Source organism: Lagenorhynchus albirostris, chromosome 20 (genome assembly GCF_949774975.1).
Source record: "Lagenorhynchus albirostris chromosome 20, mLagAlb1.1, whole genome shotgun sequence".
In the NCBI taxonomy this organism is placed as follows: Eukaryota; Metazoa; Chordata; class Mammalia; order Artiodactyla; family Delphinidae; genus Lagenorhynchus; species Lagenorhynchus albirostris.
In genome coordinates this window covers 27,245,744-27,265,492 of record NC_083114.1, presented here as the reverse complement: position 1 = coordinate 27,265,492, position 19,749 = coordinate 27,245,744, and the positions used below count along the sequence as shown (strand labels likewise).

Sequence of the window (19,749 nt, the reverse complement as noted above, 5' to 3'; positions counted from 1 at the left end):
AACAAGCTCTTTAAGTTGGTTTTATCATCTCTACTTTATAAGTGAGAAAACTGAGGCTTTGGAACATTAAGGGCCACAAGTGGCCAGGAATCATACAGTAAGTCGTGTACCCACAGTTCTAAACCAGGTCTCCCTAACTTCAAAGTCCTCACTCTTTTTACTACATCCTGTTGAAAAGAGGTGCATATGTGGCAACAGCTGGAGATTCAGTAGGCTCTGATATCAGCCTTACAAGAATGTCATGAAAGGTTGAAGGAAAGCACAAAGTGAGATAATATTTTTAAGAAATAATATCTTATGTTTATTTGAGCACTCATGGATATACTAGAGCCTACTAAGGATTTTTCATCCATCATCTAATTAATCTTCACAAAAACTTCTGAAGAAGGAGCTATTTTTATTTTCACATTACAGATGAGTCACTTGAGACTTAGAGAGGTCAAGTAGCATACATGAGATCATGCTGTCATTAAATGACCAAGCCAAGGTTAGAAGTCAACCATTTGGCTCCCAATCTCATGCTTGTAACCCCCTTGCTGCACTGACTCTTGAGGACTAGACAGGAGGAAACAAATCACCTGGGCAGAAGCAAAACCAAGGAAAAGTGCTAGTACTCAGTGTGATGTACCAGAGCTAAGGGTGGTTCAAGACTAACCTACCACATGAATGTCACATTTGTGTCCCCAAGGTCATGACCTAAAGCTGAGATAGGGACTTGGGGACCAGATAGAAAAAGCTCATTTTCCCAGGGATCAAGGTGGTCGAAAATAGAACTGAAACAGTACAAATACGTTTACAAGAAAGAATAATAATCTTAAAATTAGTTAGTTGAACCATCTTCCTGGTTCTCCCAAACAAGAGAAGACCAATAATAAACTAAAGAATGGTTTAATCTTAAATCAATATATTGATCACTGTGAGACTTCAAACAACACTCCCTTAGGCCACTTCATAGCAGAGATGTCTTATTTCCGTAAAGGACTATCCACCCTATCCCAGCTAGACAATCTATTAAGACATGTGGATTTGTAATGGGAAACCTTAATTAGCTACATTCCAAGCTCTTCCTGGGGTTTACAATCTTGGGATAGGCAATCTTGGGGAGCACACTGTTGCCAAATGTCTACCAAAAGCCTGCCTGAGTGAAGCAATATTTGAGAATGCTTTTTAGAAATGAAAATGAATCTTTAAATTAATCTGATTATAAAAATAATATATGCTTAGTGGAGAAGATTCAAATATAGAAAGTATAAAGAAGAAAGTAAAAGCTGCTTGAGAGTCAATCACCCAGAAAGGACAATTGTTAACATTTTAGTGCACTTTCATCAGCTACATGTGAAAACACATACATACACACAATCCAGGTGCCAACTGGGCTTTTCCGTACTGAAAGATGGTTATGAATCCCTTGTCTTTGCCTGGAGGGAGAATCCATTACCTCCCACATTTCTATGAAATACTCCAGTGCTAACAAGCCCATGATTGCCTCTGTCTCTGATGTCATCCCATGTTCCCTGAATTTTGGTTCTCTGCTGTGTCTTACAGCTATTCCTCTAACTCCAGACGGGTGTTGACCCAAATGAAGAAATCAGTCACATTCGTCTCACACAATTCCTTTGCTTGTGAAACAAACTATAATAAATGGGAGTTATATGGCAAAAAGGCAAACAACAAAATCTACCGTTACTCAGTTACTCTGGTTTCTCCTTTTTCCTGCTCCCTCTCTTCTCTTCTCTACTCTCCTTCCATCCCCCAAGTCTCTGTGCATTTCTAAGGCACAGTGATTTAGTTGTCTCCCTTGTGACATCATATCGTGCTAATCCAAGTCCTTGGGACTTCATCTTCTCCTAGCAGCTTAGAAAGGTGTTTTACTAAACAAATACGATACTTTTTTTAATAAAGGGAATCAAATGTCTACTGGTAGGATATTTTTAACCTCACTTTATCACCATTCTAATAAATATACATGTGCCCTGTTAACTTCTAAGAAAGGAATCACATGCAGCTATTTGCAAATATATTTGACCTTTTGTTCCCCATAGTGTCTTTCAGGCCCAGTGTGCCACAGAACACACTTTAGAAAATATTGGGTAAAATTCTGTTAGAAAAAATAAAAAAGAATTGTTAAAAGCAAACAGCTTTGTGACAATGGCACACTATACCTGATAACCAATCCTTCAGGCAATAGGAAGTGTGCTCACACTCAGTACTGTGACACTGAGAAAAATCCAAGGCACTGTAGCCCTCAAAAGTGGGATACTTAGAAAGGAAATACAGCCATTTAAAGCACTTAAAAGTGAAATTCTTGAAGCCACACTACTACGAGGATGATCTAGGTAAAATAGCCTCTTATTACTGGTCTTATTAACACTTATTCTTAAAATTCCAGAAAAGTAACTTCCTTTTATGAAGTCATGATAGAATTCTCCACTTTAGAAATGTTAGATGTCCCCATTCCTCACTGCCACATGCTCATGTAGCTTATTGTTTATGAAACTGGCATGGTGCTAAACTCTTTGCAGTGTCACTATCTGTGATGGTTAGTTTTATGTTTCAAAATGGCTGGGCCATGGCGCCCAGATATTTGGTCAAACATTATTCTGGATGTTACTGTGAAGATTCTTTTGGTTGAGATCAACATTTAAATCAGTGGACTTTGAGTAAAGCAGATTACCCTCCATAATGGATGGGTTATGATTGGATAGGAGGGCCACATCCAGTTAGCTAAAGGCCTTAATAGAACAAAAACTGGCTTCCCCAGAGCCAGAAGGGTTTCTATCAGCAGTCTGCCTTAGGACCTGGACTGCAATTCTTCCTTGGGTCTCCAGCCTGACTCCCCACCCAGCAGACTTTTGATTGCCAAGCTTTCACAATTACATGAGCCAATTTATCAAACTCAATCTCTCTCTATGTCTCTTTCTCCCTTTCTCTCTCTCTCTCTCTCGCTATATATATATATATATATATATATATATATATATATATACACACACACACACACACACACATATGTATGCAGATGTATATACACACAGACATATATAGATATTATACATATATATTTATGTATGTATTTTATATATACACATCCTGTTGGTTCTGTTTCTCTCGAGAGCCCTGATGAACTCAGTGTCTGTCCCTTGTCTGCTTCCCTAGCTAAATGGAGAGTTCCTTGAAGGGAAGGAGCATGGCTATGTACCTCTCTTACTCAGGGTCTAACTCTCCACTTGGCATAAAGTAAGTACGTTTAAAATGACATAAATGAAATTGAAATTATTAATGTTATAAATTATTTAGTTTAGTGGAAGTATAAAAATTACTTTTACAATAAGAAAAATAAAAACTTTCAGTGGCCTAGAAATCTCTACATCTTTTTAGCTTTCCCTAAAAGTCCAATAAGCATTTTTAAGGAATTTAAAAATTCAGCAACTAATTTTTTTAACCTGCAAAGTATAGGATAAAGAGAACATTCCAGTGGACCTAAAAAGATGAACTTTCAAACATTCCACTATGAGCTAAAAGAACTAAGTTTAGCAACAGATTAAGTGAAAAACAAGAACAAGAAAGAGAAATTGGAAATGCTAAATTGTACAACTTTTAATTATTTCAAGGACTAATTATGTTAAGTGCATATAAATGCCACAAGGTATAAGTTTAGTAGACTAATAAAAGTTGCACAGACATATTGAAGAAAAGATTAATAATTAACCTATAACAAACACAACCAATAGTATATATTTTGGTTGCTTAGGGAAGGTAAACTTTTTGCATATTTCCAGAAAATATTTAGATTACACAAACTAAAATATTTAAGACTAAAAAAAAATGATGAGACAATGGTTCAATGAATAAATGAATAGAGGGATAAGATTATGAAAGAATTTTGTATAAAAATTAAAATAGTCACATTATCAAGGATCAAACAAGCCCCAAATTATTTAAATGCCTACATTAAAAAGGGAAAGAGGGAAAAATCCATAACATTCACAATTAAAGCAAAGAAGATCACTTACTTAAAATATATGGGAAAATCTCAGCTCTCCATACTTGTTGGAGATGCAAATCACTAATTTGTAGCCAGAACTTTCAAAATTGATGGGTGGAGCAATGAAATAGCAATAAGTAGTTTAATGTAGCTGTTGTACAGGGACAGAGTGTCAGGAAATGGGACTAATACTTTGTTTTTCCTCTCTTCCTAAGCTTCCTGGCTAACGTCTTATCTGTGCATGATTTTCTACATCGTCATGTAGGTGGAACCAGATTGTAGATGTCCTTAAATGCCATAGAAAGGGGTTTAGATTTCATTCTAAGAAGGCAATGCGAGTCCATTCAGAGACTGTGAAGTGGAAGAATAGCATGATCAAATCTGTCTGGTTGGTGAACTGAAGCAAAACAAATATGATATCTGAGCGTATATTAATGAAATTCAATAAATGGTCGTTCTATCCTTATTTATTGGGCAAGGCTCTGTGCTAAGAAATAAATACAAAGAAAACAGATAAAATCCAACCCTTGTGGATGTTGTTGTCCAGTGGAGACACTTCCATAGTCCATGGAAAAGCTTAATTAAATCAGATGAGAAACTCAGTCTAAGAATATTTGACCTAATCAGAGCATCAGCAATTACTTGGTACAGTCCTCTCATATTTACAGAAAATAAAGGTGAGGCTAAAAAAGAATCAGAGTTCTGATTTGAGTTTGGCAGTCATATATTCTATATGGACCACAATGCTAGATTTCGGAATCTGTGTTTCCAAACTCTAAGCATGAACTTTAAGGAAGGTATCCATTATGGGTCATAGTTGCTCAGTTTGTATTTATCTTAACAGAATTTCTTACCTTAAACATAGATATAGGGATGGATGTAAATGTAGATAGAAATAGAGATAGATGTTTGATTTAAAGGGTAGCATGATGATGTAGAAGCCCATGCACAGGAAGTTTAGAAAGAGAGGGAAAACAGAAAGTGAGAGCATAGGAACATCAACAATACATAGCATTGCAACATATCAATAGATTAACAAAAGCTGATACTGAGTGCCAGAAAAAATGTACTCCGAGGTCTTAAAGTTCCATGTGAATTTTAAAATTGTGCCTAAATTTAACAATTTTAACCCGTATAAATGACCCATCATTGAAAATTAATCCAAGTGTAATTCGCATGTTCTAGACAACCACTTTATGAGTAAGTTCTCCCATAAAATTTCAGGACCACTTTTGCAGTGATAATTGCATTGGTACTAAGTGAAATCCAAATGACCCCACAGAGCACTCTTTAAATGAAGGTTTATAGTTGCGCAAGTAGAAAAGGTGATGAGGGAATTCAGGCATCTTTTGGAAGTTAGGGGAGAAGGTAACATAGGCATCCCAAACGCAAAACTCCCTAAGTTGTGTCTGTCAGTAATACATTCAGGTTGTGAGTGAATGGATACTGTGACATCCATGACAACTCAGTTCAAGTGAGAGTAGTAAACACACATGAAGAAATGTCACTTATTTTTTTAGACTGCAATGCCTAATAAAATAATGATTATTAAAAAATTATTACGTCATTGAAACAGAAAAGCAGTGATTCAATTGAAGCAAAGTGACTCTCTAAATGTCTTCTTAACCATTCAGTGTTGATACATTTGTCCTTTATAATCGTTTGTTCATAGAATGATTTTCTCATTGGGCATGAACTCCTGTAAAGCAAGAATAGTGCCTTAAACAGCTTTATTGAGATCTAGTTCACATACCCTGCAATTCACCCATTTAAAGTGTATGATTCATATATACACTACCAAATGTAAAATAGATAGCTAGTGGGAAGCAGCTGCATAGCACAGGGAAATCAGCTCAGTGCTTTGTGACCACCTAGAGGGGTGGGATAGGGAGGGTGGGAGGGAGGCTCAAGAGGGAGGAGATATGGGAATACACGTATATGTATATGTATAGCAGATTCACTTTGTTATAAAGCAGAAACTGACACACCATTGTAAAACAATTATACTCTGTTAAAGATGTTAAAATAAATAAATAAATAAAGTGTATGATTCAATGGTTTGAGTATAATACATTATTAATTTTTAAAATTGTGGTTAAATGTATATAAATAAAATTCGCCATTTTTTCCCATAAATTTATTTATTTATTTATTTTTGGCTGCGTTAGGTCTTCGTTGCTGCACGCGGGCTTTCTGTAGTTGCTACGAGCGGGGAGCCACTCCTCGTTGCAGCGCGTGGGCTTCTCATTGCGGTGGCTTCTCTTGTTGCGGAGCACGGGCTCTAAGCACGCAGGCATTTGACTAATATTTATTATTTTGTTGAGTTCTCCCAATAAGATATTTTTATTCTTATTTTAAAGATGAGGACACTGAACCCCACAAGGGTTAATCACCTTGTCAGTTATACATACAAAGTTAAGAGGTGAAACCAAACCCAGATCTTCAAGGCCTGCACTTTCTCCCACTAGAGTGGGCATTTCAGTCAGTTTCAAAGCAGCAAATCAGAACTCAGGAGGTTATAGATAGATGCCCAAAGAACAAAAATAGAATATTAAAACCACAATTTACCCATGTAGGAGAATAAAGGAAAACAATACAAATACAACAGCAGAATTCAAAATAGTCAGAGGCCATTTAGCAGAGGGGCAAACAGCAACAAACAGGCACATGTACCTGATGAAATCTACTCTCTTCTTATAATGGTGTAATTAGGTTGGAATCAGTCCTGAGTCACCAAGCAAAATTTAAGTTTTGTCTCTTATTTTTAGGGTACCAATAAAAATTATAAGGAATTAAGGAAAGATTTCTAATAGGTACTTAATATAAAAGGTTTGGTCCTGGAGTAGATGTATTCATTCAACAGAATTTCATTGAGTATCTAATATGTGCAGTATACTTAGGCAGTATTCCAGGCATTGGTGATGCAACAGGAAATAAAACAGAGAAAAATCCCTGACCTAGAGAAATTAAATTTTAATGGATATTGAATCTTGTATAAGATCTCTTAAGTGTCAGGTAAACAGATTACTTTGTACCATTCTTTCACTATTAATTTGCAGTCATCTCTACATCTTGTAAGTCTGAGCTAAACCCTTTGTAAACCAGGCAATGTGTCCTTCCTCTCCTGTTAGGCCACAAGTCATGTCTTCAGTTCTTACAGCAGCCATCACAGCACTCAGCTCCTCTTAGGGCCACACACACGATCTGAATTCAATCGTTGTTTTGCTGGGCTTTACAACAATTACAAGAAAAGGAGAGACTGTGTTCCACCAAGTTGCATCCAGGACTCGGAAACCCAGAGCCCATTTGGATCAAGAGAGAGAAGCTCACGGAGGGACCAGTGCCCAGACTCATCTCCAGCTAACACGTGGGAAAGTTACATAACTGCCCTTTCTTATTCATCACCCCAACTAGGCTTTAGTTGAAATGTCAGATGTTCATCCTTGCCGTTGCATAGTTGTCTCTGCTTTGGAATTGCCCCTGTGCTACTTTCAGTACTAAATGAAGACTCTGGTATAACATTGGGCCTATTCCTCCAGGTCCACTGAGCTATCAGCTTAGAATCAAGGTCCCACTTTCTTCTTAGAGACCTGCCCCTTCCCTTGTCCAGCTGCCAAAGAAACAGACTGCTCCTGCCAAGGTTTCAGAAACTGCAGTCTTTGAATGGTGCAAGAAAGACTGTGTTTTGGTACAAGTTCAAGAAAGCTCTCGGGATCCTGCTTAGGAGGAAATCAGCCAAAACAAAGGGTTAGGAGGGAGTGATGGGGGAAGCTGTTTGATCCAATATCAAATCTCACCACTGACTCCTTTGAACAAAGGCTATCAAATGAAGTCCTCTCCTTGCGAGCTGTGTGAATTGGATTCCACTTACCTTCTGCCTCTTAGGCCCTCCACTCAAGCAAGGGAGTGAATGACACGGGTGTGGGCAGTCCTTTCTGAGCTGGATGATTTAGTGAAGCATCTGGGGGATAGGGATCAGGTGAGGGGGATTTGGAAGGAGGAGGGGACTGAGCAAGAGGACTTTCCATCCCTCTGTTTGTAGTGCTGATAGGACCACATTGGTTGGGAGGTGGAGGAAGGAGGGCTCACTGTTCTCAAGGTTTGCACTCTGCCATAGAGCTAGTGGGGAGCTTTTGAAGAAAGATTGCCCCACCCCATTCCCCACCCAAGGCCCGGGGAAGGACTTGGGTCGAATTAATGATCTGGAAACAGTCAAAATCCAGTTGCTGTTTGGCTCTCCACTTCCAGGGAAATGTGAGCTGTCTGTTTTTGATTACTTTGCTCTTATCACATCAGGCTGTTCTTTATTAGAGGCAGTTTCATTTCCAAGAAACCTGTTTTGCTTCTCCTCCCTTGCTGTCTTCTGGGGCCCTGCCTCCTCCCTGTCCACCCACTCTGCCTCACCATTTCACCCCTCACCCCATCTACCACTGCATCAACTCCTTGCTTGTCCAGGAAATAAGCTGCTACATGACCCTAGCTAATACCAGACCTAAAAAAAAAAAGATTAAATTTCAGTCAGTGGCTGCAGCCGATGGCAAAATATTACTCCCCTGCCTTTGCCTTTTCTAGGTTACTACCTTCTGCCTATGTTGTTAATGGGACAACGGACCTCAGTCCATTTTGTTGTCAAAAGTCAACAACTTGGTGGAAGTAGCCACTGTGTTTGCAAGTAGGACTCCTTGTGAGAGTCCTGGTGGCCCATAGTTTGAAAGGCAGGATAAAGCAACACATCTGGATGTGGACTTCCCTGGTGGCACAGTGGTTAAGAATCCACTTGCAAATGCAGGGGACACGAGTTTGAGCCCTGGTCTGGGAAGATCCCACATGCTGCAGAGCAACTAAGCCTGTGTGCCACAACTACTGAGTCTGGGCTCTAGAGCCCACAAGCCACAACTACTGAAGCCCATGTGTCACAACTACTGAAGCCTACATGCCTAGAGCACATGCTCCACAACAAGAGAAACCACAGCAAAGAGTAGCCCCTGCTCGCCACTATTAAAGAAAAGCCCATGCACAGCAATGAAGACCCAACACAGCCAAAAATTAATTAATTGATTTTTATAAAAGACATCTGAATGAGCTGAGCAGACTCACTCCAGTGTCTTTTCCCTCAGAACTCACCAATGTTCACAAACGCTGAGCAACTTCTATTGATCCATGTGTTCCACCAGGACCCAAGGCTGTTCTTAGCCAATGAGAATTGACTGGGTGGCCTGTTTCTTGCCCAGGTATCACTCAGTGAGACCCTGGTAACACCCTGTGCCTCACTGAAAGTTCCTCTTACATTCATTTTCTTCTATTTGTATTCCTTCTTTCCGTCTCCCTCACATTTCCTCTCCCTCCACACTTTTCCAATTTCCCCCATCTTTTCTTAGAGTCTTACTCATGATGACTATGGTTGAAGGGCTTACAAATTTCTCCCTCACCAGTGTAAGAACTATCACCTAGAGTCCTCTGAGGTCTTCCTGCCCTTAAGCTTTAGAGAAGATTGCCACAACTCCATTCCCTCTTATGCCTTCCCTGTAGAATTCCAAAGTCCACCTCCAATTTTCTGTGCATTTCTCAAGAGGTAGCTTCTTCAAAAATCAACCTGGTTCTCAAATCCTGTTTTTACCAAGCAACAACCATGTGGACATTAATCTTGCTCTTGCCATGTTATTTATTTCTATACCAAAGTCACCCAGATAAGAACCTGGAACCTTCCTTGGTTTAAAAAAACAACAGCTCTCACCAGGCACATGTGTGTAAGTAGACAGAGATGTTTATATTAGAACAACACACACAACTTCAAATTACATATGGAGATCACTTTATGTGAAATAGTCAAACCATACTTGAAGATTTTTCATAGACTAGCTGGCCCCAGCCTCATCCCCTCTCACTGTCCCCTCTTCCTCCATCTCTCCTCTCATCACCTCCTTGCTGTTCAGTCTTTGTTATTGCAAAAGGGCCATCCATTTTTAAAGACCCACATTCCTTAGGCAAAAGACCTGTACACTGAAAACAGTAAGATGCTGATGAAAGAAATGGAAGATGACACAAACAGATGGAAAGATATACCATGTTCTTGGGTTGGAAGAACAAGTATTGTCAAAATGACTACCCAAGGTAATCTACAGATTCAAAGCAATCTCTATCAAATTACCAATGACTATTTTTACAGAACTAAAACGAAAGATCTTAAAATTTGTATGGAGAAACAAAAGACCCAAAATAGCTAAAGCAATCCTGAGAAAGATAAACGGAACTGGAGGAACCAGGCTCCCTGACTTCAGACTATACTACAAAGCTGCAGTCATCAAGACAGTATGGTACTGGCACAAAACAGAAATATAGATCAATGGAACAGGATAGAAAACCCAGAAATAAACCCATATACCTATCATCAATTAATCTATGACAAAGGAGGCAAGACTATACAATGGAGAAAAGAAACTCTTTTCTATAGACAGCTACATGTAAAAGGATGAAATTAGAACATTCTTTAACACCATACACAAAAATAAGCTCAAAATAGATTAAAGACCTAAATGTAAGATTGGATAGTGTAAAACTCTTAGAGGAAAATATAGGCAGAACACGCTTTGACATAAATCACAGCAAAATCTTTTTTGAACCATCTAGAGAAATGGAAATAAAAACAAAAATAAACAAATGGGACCTAATGAAACTTAAAAGTTTTGCACAGCAAAGGAAACCATAAATAAGATGAAAAGAAAACCCTCAGAATGGGAGGAAATATTTACAAATGAAGGAACTGACAAAGGATTAATCTCCAAAATTTACAAGAAGCTCATGCAGTTCAATATCAAAAAAAACAAACAACCCAATCCAAAAATGGGCAGAAGACCTAAATAGACATTTCTCCAAAGAAGATATACAGATTGCCAACAAACACATGAAAGGATGCCCAACATCACTAATCATTAGAGAAATGCAAATCAAAACTACAATGAGATATCACCTCACACCAGCCAGAATGGCCATCATCAAAAAATCTACAAACAATAAATGCTGGAGAGTGTGTGGAGAAAAGGGAACCCTTTTGCACTGTTGGTGGGAATGTAAATTGATACAGCCACTATGGAGAACAGTATGGAGGTTCCTTAAAAAACTAAAAATAGAACTACCATACAATCCAGAAATCCCACTACTAGGCATCTACCCTGAGAAAACCATAATTCAAAAAGTGTCATGTACCACAATGTTCATTGCAGCTCTATTTACAATAGCCAGGACATGGAAACAAACTAAGTGTCCATCAACAGATGAGTGGATAAAGAAGATGTGACACATATATACAATGGAATATTACTCAGCCATAAAAAGAAACGAAATTGAGTTATTTGTAGTGAGGTGGATGGGCCTAGAGACTGTCATACAGAGTGAAGTAAGTCAGAAAGAGAAAAACAAATACCATATGCTAACACAGATATATATGGAATCTAAAAAAAAATATGGTTCTAAAGAACCTAGGGGCAGGACAGGAATAAAGATGCAGACACAGAGAATGGACTTGAGGGCACGAGGAAGGGGAAGGGTAAGCTGGGGCAAAGTGAGAGAGTGGCATGGACTTAAATATACTACCAAATGTAAAATAGATAGCTAGTGGGAAGCAGCTGCATAGCACAGGGAGATCAGCTCTGTTCTTTGTGACCACCTAGAGGGGTGGGATAGGGAGGGTGGGAGGGAGGGAGACAAAAGAGGGAGGAGATATGGGGATATATGTATATGTATAGCTGATTCACTTTGTTATAAAGCAGAAACTAACACACCACTGTTGGTGGGAATGTAAATTGGTACAGCCACTATGGAGAACAGTATGGTGGTTCCTTAAAAAACTAAGAATAGAGTTACCATATGATCCAGCAATTCCACTCCTAGGTAAAACTGTGATTCAAAAGGATACATGCACCCCGATGTTCATTGCAGTGCTGTTTACAGTAGCCAGGACATGGAAGCAACCTAAATGTCCAGTGACAGGTGAATGGATAAAGAAGATGTAGTACATATATACAATGGAATGTTACTCGGCCATTGAAAAGAATGAAATAATGCCATTTGCCTCAACATGGATGGACATAGAGATTATCATACTAAGTGAAGTAAGTCAGAGAAAGATAAGTATCATATGCTATCACTTATATGTGGAATCTAAAAGAAAATGATACAAATGAACTTATTTACAAAACAGAAACACTCACAGACTTAAAGAACAAAGTTATGGCTGCCAGGACGAAGGGATGGGGGAGAGGGATAGAGTGGGAGTTTGGCATTGACAATGCACACACAGCTATATTTAAAATAGATAACCAACAAGGACCTCCTGTATAGCACAGGGAGAGAAAGAGTTTAAAATTTAATCATTAAATTTTTCTTCTGGATTGTTTAAAAAAAAGAGAGAAAGAAAGAAGGAAATCTTCTGTTCAGAAGGGGAGAACAAGGAAAAAAAAAAGACCCATCTTCCTTAAACAGCAGTCATAGGATTATTTTTAATGTTTAATTATAAAACATTTGGAACATTTAGAAAGTACAGAAAATAATACCACTGATAAGATTTTTAGATTTAGATGTTGAAATATTGCCATTTTTGTTTCAGCCTGCTTTCTCTCTCGCTCTCTCTCTGAAATAAAATGCTTCCCAATGCAGCTAAAAGCCCAGGCCCATCCCTTTCCTTCCCTCCCACCCTCCCTAAAGTTAACCGATATTCAAGAGTTGTTGCATCATTCTCCTGCATATTTTTGTATTTTTATTGTATACGAATGTTTCTACAAACAATATAGAGTATTGTCTGTGTGTTTAAAAATATTTGCTTAAGTGGTGTATTGTACTGGATGGTGAGAATGAGCTTTGTGAGAAAGAACAACATTACAACCTTATCTTACTCTGATTTCTATTTTCTCCAATCTCAGCCCTGAGCCCAGTGGCCCAACGTCTTGTACTCAACAAATGTGAATGAATTCATGATAAAATAATGTCCTCAAAATCATCAATAACTAAAATATGCCAAGTTAAGTGGTAAACCAAGATAGATGATATTTATACACTTTTTAATTTTTAGTAGAAAACTTCAAGGAGTACAAATAACTCTTCCAACATAGGTATGTAGAGGAAGGGGCTTCATGATGCCTCATTAAGGAGCCTCCTGACCTCAGGGCATAATTTGTGTCTCCCTGCTCATGACTCACAATGACAGATTTCAGTGGGATCTCCTGAGACTGAAGTTCTCAGCCCATATCCTCCCATTCCCAAAGCTGGTGACCTCATGGATGAGTATAGCCTCTCCTCTTACCTCACCCTGAGTTCATCCCCTCAAATGCCAGGAAGAGCACCTGACATCATTGTCTGTGAAGCAGCCAAGGACACCATCAGTCGTTTGGCTGAATGGATAGGGTCTGTATCCCTAAGGCATTATTCATTCTGCCAGATTGTGAAGGAGCAGAATTGGAGTTCTGTGGTCTACACTCCCACTTGCAACTCTGTAAGACTGAAACCTCACCCAAAGTGACAGTGTGGGGAGCTGTTCCAACCTCCTTAGTTACCCTGAACTTTAGTAGAGTGGCCATATAATTTATATATATGGATGTATAGTTGCCCTAAGTCAGTAACCCTGAATAAAGCCAACATGGAAGGCATCTCAAGTGATACATTATCCAGAGCCTCAGAAAATGATGCCCTTGATCCCCCTTCCAGTGTAAGTGTAAGGATGAATGAGTCCATTCTCTTACACCTGAATGTGAAGACCTAACTTCTTATAGTTTAGTTTGGGTAACAGAGACAACTTTTCAGCAGACAGTAAGCCTATTCACTCTTCATTTCTTTAGTCTTTCTATACTGGGATGAAATTAGGGCCAACTCCTCCCTCACAGTCTTCTGAAAGTCTGCAGCAAATGACAACTTATATCAGACCAACATAAATCAGGGGAGAAGAAAAATGTTCCCAGTGGCTTAAAACTGTGGCTCTGAAGTAGAGTCCATTTGATGTCAATAGTGGCATTTGCCAGGTGACCATAAAGTTCCATGAATAACAACATGGGGATTTTAATATTAGATAAATTTGGGTTTGAGTCTCAGCTTCATCACTACTCTCCATGTGACCTTAGACAAATGACTTATCTAAACCTCACTTCATCCATCTGTAAAATGGCAGGTAAGGATAACATCAATCTCAAAGTTTAGTTAGAAGCTTTCAGCGAGGTAGTGAATTTAAAGCCCCAAGGACAGGGCTTGGCACATTTTAAGTGCCTGACAAATATTAGTTGTAATTATTACTCATACCATTTAAATCTTCACTGTATTTTGTCAGCATCCTCTCTCTCTAATTCCACACATATACTCTCTGTCAAATCAAACTGGCTACTTAACTTTTTTTTTTTTTTTTTTTTTTTTTTGCGGTATACGGGCCTCTCACCGTTGTGGACCCTCCCATTGCAGAGCGCAGGCTCCAGACGCGCAGGCTCAGTGGCCATGGCTCACGGGCCCAGCCGCTCCGCGGCATGTGGGATCTTCCCGGACCGGGGCACGAACCCGTGTCCCCTGCATCGGCAGGCGGACTCTCAAACATTGCGCCACCAGGCAAGCCCTGAAAGACGTTTTTGATTGTTACATCTGGGAGGATGTCACTGGCATCTAGAGGGTAGAGGATGGCGATGCCGCTAAACACTGATGGTTAATACATAATCCTACAATACATAGCCTCCCTCAACAAAGGATTATTGGTCCAAACTGTCAATAGTACCAGCACTGAGAAACCCTGTATAGCCAGTCCCTTGACCACATATACTATCTGTGTGGTAGAAAAAAAAATGTGTCATCTTCTGGTATGTATTTTTCTTTTCTTTTTAGTAGTGGAATTGACACCTCATCATGTGGCCAGTTTAGAGACTGTATGTTACAGCCTCTCTTGCAGCTAAGCAATATATAAAAGTTCTGTCTCACTTCCTTAAAAAGAAGATGCTGTCTTTTCTCGTTTTTCTGAATGATGGAATGTGGTCCTGGTGTTAGTGAGCCACTGTCAATCATTCAAAGAAAAATAATATTCAATGGGGATGACAAATCAATAAGATAAAGGTAAACTGGATCCTTGAATGACCTTGTGGAGTGGAGCTGTCTACCTAACCCAGACCAGCCACCTCCTCTGAACCATTTTGGGAATGAGAAATAAACTTGATCCACAGTATTTAGGGCCCTGATTTTTTTTTTAATTTTATTGAAGCATAGTTGATTTAGAATGTTGTGTTAATTTCCACTGTACAGCAAAGTGACTCAGTTATACATATATTCTTTTTCATATTCTTTTCCATTATAGTTTATCACAGGATATTGAATATAATTACCTGTGCTATACAGTAGGACCTTTTTGTTTATCCATCCTATGTATACTAGAACAAGCACTCATATTTTAAAACCACCACATTTTCTAGGAATTTCTATGAATTTTTTTAAACATCTTTATTGGAGTATAATTGCTTTACAATGTTGTGTTAGTTTCTACTGTATAACAAAGTGAATCAGCTATATATATATATATGTATCCCCATATCCCCTCCCTCTTTCATCTCCCTCCCACCCTCCCTATCCCACCCCTCTAGGTGGTCATGAAACACCGAACTGATCTCCCTGTGCTATGCAGCTGCTGCCCACTAGCTGTCTATTTTACATTTGGTAGCGTATATGTGTCAATGCCACTCTCTCACTTTGTCGTCCCAGCTTACCCTTCCCCCTCTCCGCGTCCTCAAGTCCATTCTGTACATCTGCGTCTTTATTCCTGTCCTGCTAGGGCCCTGATTTTTTAAATCTTGGTTGACGCCACAACTGACATACCATCTACATACTGATGAAGCTGTAGTTTGTAATCGTAGCCTTGAACTTTCCTCTAAACTCCAAAATTATAGAATTAAGTACTTATTTGATTTGTACTCTTGGATTTCTCCTGGACATCTCAAACTTAACATTTTCAAACTGAGCTCTTGATTTAACCACCAAACCGCTTCTCTCCCAGCCTTTCCTTTTCTCAGTAGGTGACTAGAAATTGTAAGCCATCCTTGATTACCTTCTCTCAACCCTAGATCCATTCTTTCACTTCTTCTTCCAAAATAAGCATGATGTACACCCACTTTTTTGCTTGCTCTAGCAACCATCCTGGTTCAAGCCACAGGCAGCTCTCCCTTGATCACAGTGACAGCCTCCATACTGGGCTTCCTGATTTCTCCCTTGATCCTCCAATCTACATTCCACAGATAAGCCAGAGTAAATCTTTCTAAAATAAAAATCAGATAATTTCATGCCTTTTCACAAATACTCTCAATGTCTTCCCAGTGCACTCAAAATAGAACTCATACTTCTTACCCAGAGCCCACAGATCTAGTCCCTGGTCCTCACTACCTTACAACTTCATCTTGGGTCACTCTTCCCCTTTATGCTTGATGCCAAGCCACACTGATCTCCTTCCAATTCCTCACACAAATAAAGCTCTCTCCTGTTTCAGGACCTTCATTCATGCTATTCCCTTTTTCTGAGTGCATGTCCCTGTGCTTTTTCCATGGCTGACCTGTCTTATCCTGCAAATTCGTATCTTCAGAGATGCTTCCAGGCTCATGCTAAATAAGCTTCTTCTTTATCTCCTTGTTTTTCTCTATTAATGTGTCCTGTTTATATCCTTTATGGGGCTTATTACCATTTATTGTTATTATACATGTACTTGTATGTGTGTTTTTATCTCCCCCATGACTGCAGGGATTCTGATTGTTTTATTCACCGATGTGTACTTACTATCAATATTGCCAGGCACATAGTAGTCACTCAAGATTATGTGAGTATGAATGCTCACATAATGAGCATTATGTGAGTATGTGTGTTCTTTATTTAAATTTAATTGAATGAAAGAGTGTCTCAACAAAACAAAGTTTACCCTATGTATCTCCCCATTAATTCTAACCAGCTGAAAGTAGGTTACAGTGAACATTAAGGACAGCCTCAAAAGAGAAAGAGGTTACACTCAGGCAATGTGAAACATAACAAAAGACTTAATGAGAGATGATTGGACACAGTGGAGGGTGTGTGTTGTAGGGAGGAACATGATGCTGGCTTGGGAACACGGATCTCTGCTCAAGCCATCACTCAGTTCTAGTAATAGGAAAATATAAAACAGGTTCAACTCTTAGAGGCTAATTGTTTAAGATGTAAGTTAAGAAGAAAGGAAACAGGGAAGAAGAAAGGAAGGAAGGAAGGGAGGAAAACAAGGTACAAAATGTTCCTGACATTTTTATTCCTACGCAGTCAAGAGCAAAAATCACCAGGGAAGAGAGAAATCTAATCAAATACTTGGAAAACTTTATTACTGGAACTAAAGTGATTAGTGCTGGTCTTTGACAAAGATCTTGTTGAATAGTTGGCCTCCAGTCCCAGTCCCTGATGACAGGCTGTCTGTGCATAAATTATTCATGTCTTTTCCAGCAAGAACTGGTCACACAACTTTCTTCTACTTTCCTGATGCTGCCTCTAGGGGTCTGTACCTACCCACGGTCTCCCCAACACTGTGCAGGATGTCTCATATCTGAGACTGATTTCACAACTTGTCAACATTGGCCCTGGGGATGCCAGTGCTTGATGTGTTTCCCTGATTTTCTTCCAAAGAGCAAAAGCACCTTGAAGATGAGGATCACAAGAAACCAACATTATTCTCAGGTCTGTTATGTACCAGGTATTTTACATGAGTTAAAAGTCAATTCTTCAGAAAACCCAATGTGAAAAGTATTATTATCCCCATTTTACACATGAGGAAAATAAGGCTAAGAGATTTATGTACTCTATCTCTGTCACACAGCTAATAAGAGGCTGTGTCTGGTCCAGTTAACTGCAAAGCATGTGTTCTCTGTATATATGGGACCTCAACTATAAGACAGGAGAACTTGTGAGATAAAAAAAACTACCTCGCTAGAGCCAGAGTGATATTTTTAAAAACATAGACCTAATCATGTCACTCTCCTGCTAAAAAAACCTCTTGAAATAGCTCCTTCCCACCTGGAGGTTGCACACACACACACACACACACACACACACACACACACACACACACACACACATACACACTATTCAGAGTTTCATTTACATGACTACTTCTCTTCAACCTTTTCTATACTCCAAAACAGTGGTTCTCCAAATTCAGGGTGTGTATAAATTATATGGGAAAATTGTTAAAATTTTTAATTGCCCGGCCTCACTATCAGAAAGTCAACATCATTGGATCTGGAGAGGTGATCAAAATGTGCATGTTAAAAAATCACCTGAAATGTTTCTTTTCTTTTTTCTTTTTCTTTTTTTTTTTTTTTTTTTGGCCATGCCATGCAACATTCAGGATCTTTGTTCCCTGACCAGGGATCGAACCTGTGCCCCCTGCAGTGGAAGCACAGAGTCCTAACCACTGGACCACCAGGGATTTCTGTTACCTGAAATGTTTCTGATGCAGGTGTTTCCAAGGACTGCATCTTGAGAGGAATTCCAGGTCGTAAAATTTCATTATATTTTTGCCTTCCTCTCTGTAGCTCTTTCATTAAACACTCATTTATTAACAAACATTTGTTTAGCATGCACTATACTCCAGACATTTTTCTAGGCTTTGGGAACATGGCAGTTACAAAGAAAACCACAGGGTTTTGGCTCTCCTGGAGCTTGCAGTCTTACTGGAGTAAAACCAAAAAATTTTAAAATGCACATAAGGTATATCAGGTGGCAAAGAGTATTATGAAGAAAAATAAGAAAATGGCAGAGTAGAAGGGCATGCTCTCACTCCCAAAATCACAACTAACTGCTGAACAATCATTGACAGGAAGACACTGGAACTCACCAAAAAAGATACCCCACATCCAAAGACAAAGGAGAAGCCACAATGAGATGGTAGGAGGGGTGCAATCACAGTAAAATCAAATCCCATAACTGCTGGGTGGGTGACTCACAAACTGGAGAACACTTATACCACAGAAGTCCACACACTGGAATGAAGGTTCTGAGCTCCATGTCAGGCTACAAAACCTGGGGGTCCAGCAATGGGAGGAGGAATTCCTAGAGAACCAGACTTTGAAGGTTAGCAGGATTTGATTTCAGGACGTCAACAGGACTGGGGAAAACAGAGAGTCCACTCTTGGAGTGCACAAACAAAGCAGTGTGTGAATCAGGACTCTGGGGAAGGAGAAGTGACCCCATAAGAGACTGAACCAGACCTACCTGCTAGTGTTGGAGGATCTCCTGCAGAGGCGGGGGTAGCTGTGTCTCACCGTGAGGACAAGGACACTGGCAGCAGAAGTTCTGGGAAGTACTCCTTGTCATGAGCTCTCCCAGAGTCCACCATTAGACCCACAAAAGAGCTGGATAGCTCCAGTGTTAGGTCACCTCAGGCCAAACAACCAACAGGGAGGAAACCCAGGACTACCTATCAGCAGACAAGCAGATTAAAGTTTTACTGGGCTCTGCCCACCAGAGCAACACTGAGCTCTACCACCACCAGTGGCTCCCATCAGGAAACTTCCACAAGCCGCTTAAATAGCCTCATCCAACATACAGCAGACAGCAGAAGCAAGAAGAACTACAATCCTGCAACCTGTGGAACAAAAATCACATTCACAGAAAGATAGACAAGATGAAAAGGCAAAGGGCTATGTACGAAATGAAGGAACAAGATAAAACCACTGGAAAAAAAAACAAAATGAAGTGGAGATAGGCAACCTTCCAGAAAAAGAATTCAGAATAATGAGAGTGAAGATGAT

General features: G+C 39.4%; 1 non-coding gene across 1 annotated transcript; it reads right to left on the bottom strand.

Moving 5' to 3' along the window:
* Positions 1-18,352: 18,352 nt before the first annotated feature.
* TRNAG-UCC (transfer RNA glycine (anticodon UCC)) lies at positions 18,353-18,425 on the bottom strand. Its single transcript has one exon. It is a non-coding gene; the product is annotated as a tRNA-Gly (tRNA).
* Positions 18,426-19,749: the final 1,324 nt, after the last annotated feature.